Genomic DNA, 10,345 nt, shown 5'->3' on the forward strand with positions numbered 1-10,345 from the left:
CTAGTACACAATGCACTATTTTTTATATATTTTCTAACGCCTGCACTTCAATTTTTCTGCATGGATGTATGTGCGCATCTAAGATAATATATCTAATCTTTTTGTTGCTTATTAGATGCCGGTCGGAATCATGTTTGTTGTTAAGCTGTCCATCGCTGCCAAGGAAGGGGGCCGTCAGCTCCATCAAGCTGCTCAGTGCAGTAGGTTTCAGGCGGCTGCTCCCTCCATGTTAATAAGAAACAACAAAGTTGAATTGAATTGAAATTTTATATAAAGAGCCTTCAACATTATGCTATGACTATGACCTTTGAAGGCCCTGTATATACCAGTCAACATGAAAAAAAAAAAGGCAATAAACCCAGCAGTACAGTATGAAGAGAAAAAGTTGTCGCAGTTTCACCTGAAAGGCGAAGCATCAATTGCGATAGCAAATTTGTAGAGAGCTATACGGAGTAATGATAGTAGCTTTATCAGCTGTATAAACTTGGACATGCAGCAGCACCGGCAACACGCACAACTGTTGTCGACGCCATCGGCGTTTTGCCCGCGTTCGCACAAAATGCGTGCGGCGTTGGTGACTGTTGCCGGAGCCTCTGATATAAATAGGCACTTGGTGCTGCAGCTAAACGTCGCTTCTCTTCCCTCCCCCTCCCCCCCACGGCCTTTCGTGCGTCCGAAGAAGGCGCGTTTTGGCGCTGAGCCGTGCTCCCTCAAGGGCTGCAGAAGATAGCGCCAACCTTTCCCTTTCCCTCAAGAACCACTTATCATCAGGCGCGTTTGCTCTACATATATGGTGATTGTAAAGGAGGAAAGAGACGCCTACTTCTGCAGCCCATGGCGCAGAACGCGCGTTTGTTCTCCGCCGTGGGTTCACTCCCCGTGAAAGCGCGCGTCCCTCGCGCCCTTTCACTCGCACATACAGCGTTCGGCGGCGCGCGGCGACGATTTCATCTCCATTGACGTCATACGGAACCTCACGGCGACGGCGACGGCGACGGCGACGGCAACGGCGACGGCGACGCCGACGGCAGAAATCTGCTTTGGAGTGTCCATATAATTGCTATCGCAATAAAAGAAAAATTGGTGTGGGTTTAGCTTTGGTTAACCCTGCCAGGCCCTGGTGCCCTGGCTAGGCCCATTGTCGAGCTGTGGCCGAGGTGTGGTTTCGCAATGATATACAGACATGTTTTCAATGAATACAGTGTTTATTCATCATTTTTTATGCCTATGAAGACACTGCAGTGATCAGTAAAGTAGTGAGACTTGGTTGCCACTCGCAGCCGGGCCCAACTCTACTCGGGCAACGGCGGCAATGTCTCCTTTCAGGGCTCCGTAAAGGCCAAATATAGTCCGACGTAGCGTGAACGCGTGCACACGTTGTGTCATGTTGGTGAGAACAACAGCGGCTATAGTTCGACCGATGGTTCGACGTATTGGCGCCGCCAACGTAACCGGACGCGCGGCCAATGCGCTCCGACGCGCCCGGCGTCTGATGACGCTCGCCCGTACGCACGCATGCATGCGCGCGCGCACACACACGCAAACAGACATGCAAACACACACACTCGCATAGACGCACGCACGCACGCACGCACGCACCGATAACGTCGGACTATAAACGCGCCTTGTGGTTTGACCTCTAGCTCTTAAGGTGAAAACTGTGGAGTTGCCGACGGCTGCCCGAGGTAGCGTAATGAAGTTTTCGCTTCATAAACCACATTCCGTGAACCTATGTTTGCGGCGTGTCCATAGAAACAGCGCAAACACGGATCGCGACCACGTTAAGCCACCAACTAGCTTGCATGCACATCCTGCTACATTTAGTGAATCCACGTCGACTACGAAGGTAAGGTGCACAGACACCGCTGTGCCGAGGATGCTGACGCTCACGTTGGAGCAAGGCACTGTCTAAACACAAATGGAAGATGAAAAAATCAATCAAAAGCGTGGCACTGCGGGCCGCTCGTCTATCCCGCCTGTGTGACTTCTGGTCCCTGGAGACGTTTGGTATTCGGTTGCGCTCACTGGTTAAGCGAATTGCTATCGATACTGTTACTCGTCGAACATTGCGTAAAGCAATAATAAAATCCGGTTGCACGTCACGGGGCCTTCCGATGCTAAAAAGGCCTTGTACAGATAATGCATCTCTTGGACGGGCCTCTTGTAGAGCTCTAATTGAAAACACCACTTTTTGCAAATATACTGGAGTCGACTCTTAGAGAAAGGCTACTTTACAGAACAGCTTCACGCTTTTCGAGCAAACCTCGGGCAGCTGTCGATCGCATAAAGCGCATATATGCCCCCACAACGCAGCTTCACGGCATTGTTTCTCTACAAAACAGCCTTTCGAATGTCATCGACTTCACGGAATGAAGCCACACCTAGTTTACTCGTACCAAGAGGCAGTTTTAATTGCTAAAACGCTGAAAGGTTTGAGTGGAAGAAGACGCATTTCTCTGACATGAACGTTCTAGACCCATCGCTGTAGTTTTCAATCGTTACGTGTTCAGTGGCCGTCGCGAATTCAACAGTGTAAAATTTAACAGTTATGCCTAGTTGACTCTGCATTTAATTTTCCTGAGGTTTTCTAGGTTTCCTCGTCTGTTGGGTTCATACAAATACTCTACATAACCGTAATATAGCGTTCTTGTGCGTCCTTAAGGCGGTGAAGCGTAGGGCATACTTAAATACGAGAACTCCTATTGTGATTACATTGTAAAAAATAAAGAGAGAAACTGATGGCGAACGCGGCTGTTTCGCTGTGCCACTGTGTTACTGAGTCGCACAGGTGCTACATGGCCGACTTTTACCAGCCTCTTCATCTACGCCCACAGAGCGAAGATGCATGTGCTTAAAATGCACACGCCTATGCACACGTGTATCGGCAAAAAACAACAAAAAAAGTTTTAATCACGCATTCGTGCCCTCAGAGGCAAAGAACGCTGGTGGAGCCATGCGACATTGACAGCTATATGGATGCCGCTTAACCTTGATCCGGACGAGTAGGTTCGTATTGCTGATAGCTTTTATTCAGCGCCTGTTTCATCCGTACTTCCTTTTTTTTCTACAAATTTTGCGCTGTATCGACGCTGTCAGCATGGCAGGTGCTTCACACTGACGCAGCAATTACAGTCAGACAATGTTTGTCGAGTCGTGCCGACGTCCTTCTCTCTTCCTCTCCAGGTGCGTAAGGCCGAGCGCCAAGCATTCATCAACTGCACGGCCGAGTATGCCCGGGACATGCACGCCACCGAGTACGTCGAACGGCTCTTCGACGACGAGTCCTACCGAAAGGAGGTGGGCCTAATCAATTTCGCCTAATCATGTTACCCAACGTCCCGTACTTGATAGCTCCCGGGTCACAAGAGACGGCGTATAGTAGGGGGACTTGGGATTAATTTCGACTATACTCGCGGACAACTTTTTGTGGCAATGAAGTGAAAGCTACGGGCGCGTGATGCTGCACATGTGTTATCGCGCCGAGTAGTCCGGCAGCGTTTGACAGTGCTTGTCGTTGCTCGGAACGGACGCTCAATCAACGCAGCTTCCACGTGCGGCTGTTTCGCGTTTACCCAGACGCGGAAGGGAAAAGCCGCAAAATAAGTAAACTTTTACACTCAGTGTTTTTTTTTCTGTCTTATGTAACTGTTGTTAATAAGCTCTTTATGTTTTCACTTCCCCAGGCTAAACCAACGTGGATTAAAACGCGGGATTCTTTTCAGAAGCGCTCTCAGTTGTGCGCGCTTTGCCTCCGTAGCTTTCCCTTCATTGCCACAGAAAGTTGTCCGCGAGTATAGCTGGGGTCAGTTAACGCGCATCCAATGAGACGTACACGTGGGCGTTTTTGCATTACAGCCCGCTCTTGAATGCGGCGGCCTCCGCAAACGGTAACCGAACCCGCGACCGCCTCTTCGGTAATCAAACCCTACAGTAAGCCATCGTTCCAGGTGGTGCGCGAACTTGGAGCATGATCGGTGTAATACTTGCGATGACGCTGTGAGCGCGGAGTGTAGCGCTCAGGTGTGACCACGCGTTAAACTGACACACCACTTGAGATTCTTATCTGTGTTGTTCGATATACACAGCGCATAGGGCCCTTCTGCAGAAGTTACGCGCCTGGTGCATTAATTTGTTACATTACCTGCACGTGCAAGAAAGTGAGCCGAGCTCTTCGTGCTTGGCTTGTTAGTACATGCCGTAAAGCACTTTGAGTTTGCCATAGCCAACTGTCAGTAGTCGTCACTCCGTGCTTCGGGGCAAGCTCTAGCTTGCACGATCTTCGCTTACTGAGTGCTCATTCAAAAAGATCGAGATTCAAGTCGTTTCGAGGCCTCGCAAAGCTGTTCTAGAAATGTTTACCAGCGATTCGCCTCGACTGTCGATCGTCCGAGTGTCGATCGTCCCAAGAAGTGTATGGGCCTAGCGTCTATGTGTGATGTAATATGTGTTGAAGTGCCTATACCTCTGTGTTATTTCTCTTCTTTCTTTCCTCCTCACAGGGCGGGCGAGCGTAGTTTGGAATTTTTTTCCATGAAATATTATTAATAAGGCATGAATCCATGAACGACTATAAATGGCGAAAGTTGCAAGGACATTATTTTTATATTCGTAGTCTTTAGTTCTCGACGGGCCTCGATACCCGGAATTATTTTTGCCGTTGCAACGGCGACCCTATGTTACAATTAAATGTCAAGCGGTCACGTGACCGGCGCAGCAGAGACGCGACAAGAAACCCTGCGCATCCGCGCGGAGTAACTAGAAAGCACCGCTTGCCATCACGTGCTTGGATGTTTTCCCATGATTCCTCCTTTTTAGTTTTTTTATGACTACGCTTCAAGGTTGTCACGTCACGCTCCTTCCTATAGTCTTTTTTTTTTCTTTCCTCCATAGTTCTGAATCTCAGCAACGATAGTCAGGAATGTTGACGTCATCAATGTGGGCGCTCGAGCAAGTGTGGCTAATATGATCGTTCAATGGCTGACGGTCCACTTGTGACCCCTCCCTCACCGTGCGGTGACCCCCGCGACTGTGCCCCCATGTGCACAATCGGTTTTTAAGGCTAGAAAGCAGCGGGCATGAATCTAAGAAACGCACAAGGGCGTAAAGAAATTTACGAAATAACAGGCGTGATCGGGAATTTAACGCGATGCTGTTTCCTCTTTACAGTTGTACGACTGCTATTACAAACAACGAAAGGCTACAATGGTATGTAAATGTTTTTTTTTAAATACCGATGAGCGCATCCTCAGGTGTAGTGATGAATACAGCAAACCAAGTTATCTCTCTTTTAAGAACGCGCTGACTTAAAAGCAGTACACGAAGAAACAAGACTGAAATGCAGGTTGTCTTGCGTCTTCGTCTAGTGCCGAATTAAGTTAGCGTGTGCCTTAAAGAAATCAAAATGAACCAACAAGTCCCATTCATTGCTCTGTTGACGTTTGCTTATCATGACACGAGAATCTCACATTCCGGCAATGCACCTATAACAACATAGAAAGAAAAGAAAAAAGACAGGACTTCTCGAATGAGCTGTGGCTTACTGGTTCGGCGTTAACATCCCCGAATAGACCCCGTTCCGGCTGCAGACTGCTGTAGTCGAGAGCTGCCTAGTTCCTGCTGAATGTCATCGATCAGTAAGAAGGGCTCTGCATGTGTTAGGCACAAGACTGCCCTTTAATTAGCGCACGTTAATACGTCCTTTAAAAAAACAAAAACGTGCGAAAATCATTGTTGTGAAAATGCGTACCATTTATAACGCCCTGCCGAGGAAGTCAAGATGCTAGAAGTACTCGGCTTTCCTCTCTCGGCACCAGCGCCATTTCAACCTGATACTTCCTCTTGTTTCTCATTGTAGCTGGAGAGAGGCCTGGCGCCGCAGTTGTCTAACCGAGCGTACAGGGTAAGTTAAGTACATATTTTTTATTGGCCCAAGAAAATTTCGTCGGTATGGTCAGCGATCGGGCTGATATCGAACGCTATGCTGCTAATGACGAAAAATACGGCAGAACCGGTCTCACTACGACTGTCGATGTTATTTCTATTAGCATTCAAGCATGGTAAACTAACGACCCACCATTGACATAAAATTTTCGAGCTAGTATTTCTTTGAGTGCAAATGGACGTCCTTAGCCTCGAAGCCGTAAAATAAATATCGGCAAACTGCAAAGCACCCATAATAGATTTACTATAATAGCTCTTCTACAAACCAGTTTTGACATTTCCCAAGAAGTGTATGGGTCAAGACGTCATACATACAATGTGGTCACGTGGGAGCAGAACATCGCCGGGCCTGCTGTGCTGCTACTCGATCGTTGTGAGGCCCGGCGTGGCCCGGCAGGGCACATACCCCGCATGAAGAACAAAACCAAACTGCTTATTAAAAAGCTACTGTAGTAAATTATGTACCTTGGTGACACCATGCGCATGACTCTGCTGGCGTCATGACGTATGGACGGGACCGCGAAAGTCCAGCGAGGAGCACAAGATTGTCATTGCTTTATTTTTTAGAATTCGTGGCTTCCCATAGCGCGTAGCACTGCCATGTTGGTCGTCACGATCATCGTCACGACATTCTGTACACGACACTAGAGTTTAATTAAAATAAGTTGAAAATGTCAGAAGTGGTTTAGGGGGCCGTTTTAATTAGGAGCAGGTAACCACCGTGATCTATTAGAGTTTCAGAATGGGTGCCAAGGGAATATAATAACAGTCGAGAACGCCAGGGAACTACTAGGCGTGATGAAAATGAAGAAATTTTCAGACATATGAGGGTGTCAGCTGGCCAATTCAAGATCGCGAAGACGGGCCTTTGTCCTGCAGTGGGCATAAAGTAGGCTGTACACGGCTGTTTTAAAAAGATGCACATTTTTATATATTCACGGGTAGCGGGACGTTTTGCCCTAAACAATGTTAACGTGTCGTAGATAATGGTAATTTGACTACATCATCGTAATAAGAAGCCTGTAGTGATGTTAGGCCTAATGTTAATCCCAACAGCCGACAAACCGTCTACGGACAGCGTCAATATCTGCCCCCCCCCCCCCCCCCCCCACACACACACACACACGTAGGCGTGCATGCAGCAGACATACGCTAAAGCATATATACAGGCATGTACTGTACCACGAACCGCAAGAGTTTTGGGACCACTGGATCTCAGAAAGCGCTGCATTTCCGATCAGTTTGTCACTGTAGACAGTATTAAAGCCACAGAACACTACGTTGTTGGCATATACTAGTATGGACCTTTTTCCAGTAAGCGACCCCTCTAGCGGCCGCCACTTCAACTAAACTTGACGGGCAAGACACATACGCTCCCGCCGCTTCTCGCCTCTACGCAGAGCATGGTAGCGCTTGACCAAGCAGTCTCTCGCGACGGCCATCCCTGCTTTTTTTTTTTCTTTTTTCCTTTTGTCGCTTGTGTTGTTGAAGTAGCTTCTCATCGTCCTGCTCAAGCGCGCGCGTATTTGCTCAGGTGTAGCAACAACACATTTTACATTTACCGACGCGACAGCAACATGCTGATGCAACGTGCAGGCCGTTTGTAACCAAGATTTGAGAGATGCACCAGCCTTTATTCTTCAACAGCTTGGTCAGTACTTTGATTCAACTGGCGAAGGCATGTGTGATCGTCAAACGCGCCGCGGTAGGACTGTCTTCAGGATAAACTCGACCGGTCGTTCGGAGTGGCTCGACTTGAAGGAGGCGGTCAACATACGCATGCACGTACTACGTGCTTGCCCTCAATATCGGGCATGCAAGCGGCTCACTATGATGAAAAAACAACGTGCAAAACTTCTGCACACGTACTGCGAGTGTGCTGCAGGGCAAGTGCTGTTTATCTCGAGATATGTATCGTATATGGCATGGTACTGGGGACTAAGCGGACGCAACGCAGTATGGGGGGCTAAGTAGAATGTAAGTGGACGCAACACCTTGTTTTGTCAGGCGCGTAAAGCTTCATTTGTCTGCAAAAAGTAAGACTCGCGAGTTTTTGTATAATGCGACACCGCGAGTGTGTCGCTTTGGCCTCGCACGATGCATTCTGATCGGCTGTGTGGCGAGATTCTTCTTTTCATTTGACAACACGTAACCGTACAGCTATTTCCGTCTGCATGCGGTAACGCTTTCTTCAGCCAATGGTAAAATTCGTGCGGTATACATACCCGTAGATTAAAACATCGCCGTGACTTCCGAGTCGGTCGTATACGGCGAGAAGTGCAATAATCACAGCGCTAGTGTCATGCTGTTACCAGAACGCAGGCTTCCCTCACTCAGCAAGAATCGCGTGATAACTCACTGATAACACGGGGTATTTTTTTTATTTGACAGTGCGCTCCACTCCCGTACAATACGTTCACCATTCCACGCCGGTTTGTGCAATCGACAGTACAGCAAGTGTCCGGCATGAGATTCGTCGCAAACGCTGCACCTATCGCTCGAGCGTTAGTTCACGGAGTCGTTTTCATCGACAAAAGTGCTTGCAGTCTTTCCCACTAACTGCTAAGTGTTTTCTTTAACCAACATCCTCGCCCAGAACACGAGAAAAATTATTGTTCAGCCCCTCAAGCTCAGGAAATTGCCGCGGATCATACAAGGGTTCACGCACTCACTTCGCACACCTGCCCTGCGATAATGGCGGCGCGGCGTGGAATGCAGCTGGGGCGAGGGTACGCGCATGCGCATAGCTGAATTGGAAAAAGGTCATTGGAAACCCCACTACCACGCTGCGTGGCAAAGCTGCGGAAGTAATCCGCTTCCTCTCAGACCCCGTGTTCCATAAACTTTTGCGGTTGAAGATCGTGCGCGCGGATGTGTAGGTGACTGGGCGAGAAAACGAAGCGCCAGGGAAAACTATTGCAGCAGTTGAGTGCAGGGTTGAACTAACCCACCGATGATGTGTTCGTCGCCCTAGGATGGTAACATATCTCTCGTGTTTTTTTTTTTTCTTTCTTTCCAGAAATGTCTCGCTGACGCCATGAAAACCAGCGCCAAGAAAGTCTGAGAGAATATGGGGCGCGGGCAGAAAAATGAAGGGGGGGGGGGGGGGAAGGGGATCTTTATAATGACTGTTCCACTCGGAGGGGTTTTCTTTCGGAGCCATGATGTGACGTGGGCGACTGACAGCTTGACTTCCAAGGCAGAAGAGACCGCGACCCCTTACGTGGAAAGCAACACCACGTCTAGACTCGTCACCCGCACGCTTTCACATGGCAACTTTTCTATAAAAGCGAATATTTTTCACAGTTTTATAGGTAACGGCAGTTTTCTTGACATTCGTGTGGTGCCGCGCTGAGATTATATAACTTGTAGGCTTAGCTGTGATCAGCCCTATTAAGTGCAGCAGCGACTAACAGACCGCTGACATTCGCAACGTATAAGAGCCGCATCACGAATACCAACTGCTCTCTTAGCTTAGTCTGGTCTTCATTATATTCGGCACGTTTAAAATACCGAGAACTTCCACTCATAGTAAGGGAAAATAATGAGGGTGCGGCTGCAGTTTAAGCGACAGGAATGTTTCACGCTAAACGCTCAACGACCCTCATTTGGTCACACGGCCCTAAATCGGAAGTTCACCTTCGGTTCTTAAAACACATCCTGTTAAGGACATGCGCCAACACACTAAATTTAATAAACGCTATGAGAAACAAAAAGCTAGGTTTTTTCTCATGATATAAGCGCACGCAACCATAACATGACCTTGTGCACTTGCAGACCGATTACACGTGCACGCGCAGGCAAAGTAGCTTTCTATAGATATGGTTAGCGCACCGCCAGGGAGTTCGACGTGAAATGGGAGCACTTACTATGCGCCCTATCAACGGCATTTGCAAATATGAAGGGTAATTGATGCATGAAGCAACATTCGCTTCTCATTTGCATTAGCACGCATTATGGGTACGCTTTCGTGTAGCGAGTTGTATGCAGTCATCATGCAAAAGTGAACCCGTTGAAACGTCGCGTGAGTGGTGAGTGCTACCTACGGTAGAAGCACGGAGTTGACACCAAAAACGAAACGTAATAAACTGCACTAAAGGTTTCTGTGCTTGCTTGCTTGTTCCTTTGTTTTATTCTAGACGGAACCACGTCATGAGTCATCAATTTTTATGATTCACTCCTTTTTAAACAAATTAGCAGAACCCATCACACGACAACTGTCGACGGTTAATGCACTTATCATTCAAACAATTTATTAACACAACGTAGTGCCACTGAATTGCTTGAACTGCTCATTGAGAAATTGACGACATTAAAATGGAACTCAATAAAGCAATAAAAAGGTGGTGTCCTATATTACGACATGGTCGCACATTAGCGTTACTCTTGCGTGTCACTCAAAGCT

At 48.0% G+C, this 10,345-nt stretch overlaps 1 long non-coding RNA gene across 1 annotated transcript; it reads left to right on the forward strand.

Annotated features, from left to right (window-relative positions):
• Window positions 1-3,176: 3,176 nt before the first annotated feature.
• Window positions 3,177-10,041, forward strand: LOC119440936 (uncharacterized). The gene is made up of 4 exons (XR_005189684.2): window positions 3,177-3,297; window positions 5,167-5,205; window positions 5,855-5,899; window positions 8,960-10,041. It is a non-coding gene; the product is annotated as an uncharacterized LOC119440936 (long non-coding RNA).
• The last annotated feature ends 304 nt before the right edge of the window (window positions 10,042-10,345 follow it).

Source organism: Dermacentor silvarum, chromosome 2 (genome assembly GCF_013339745.2).
Source record: "Dermacentor silvarum isolate Dsil-2018 chromosome 2, BIME_Dsil_1.4, whole genome shotgun sequence".
NCBI classification, from domain to species: domain Eukaryota; kingdom Metazoa; phylum Arthropoda; class Arachnida; order Ixodida; family Ixodidae; genus Dermacentor; species Dermacentor silvarum.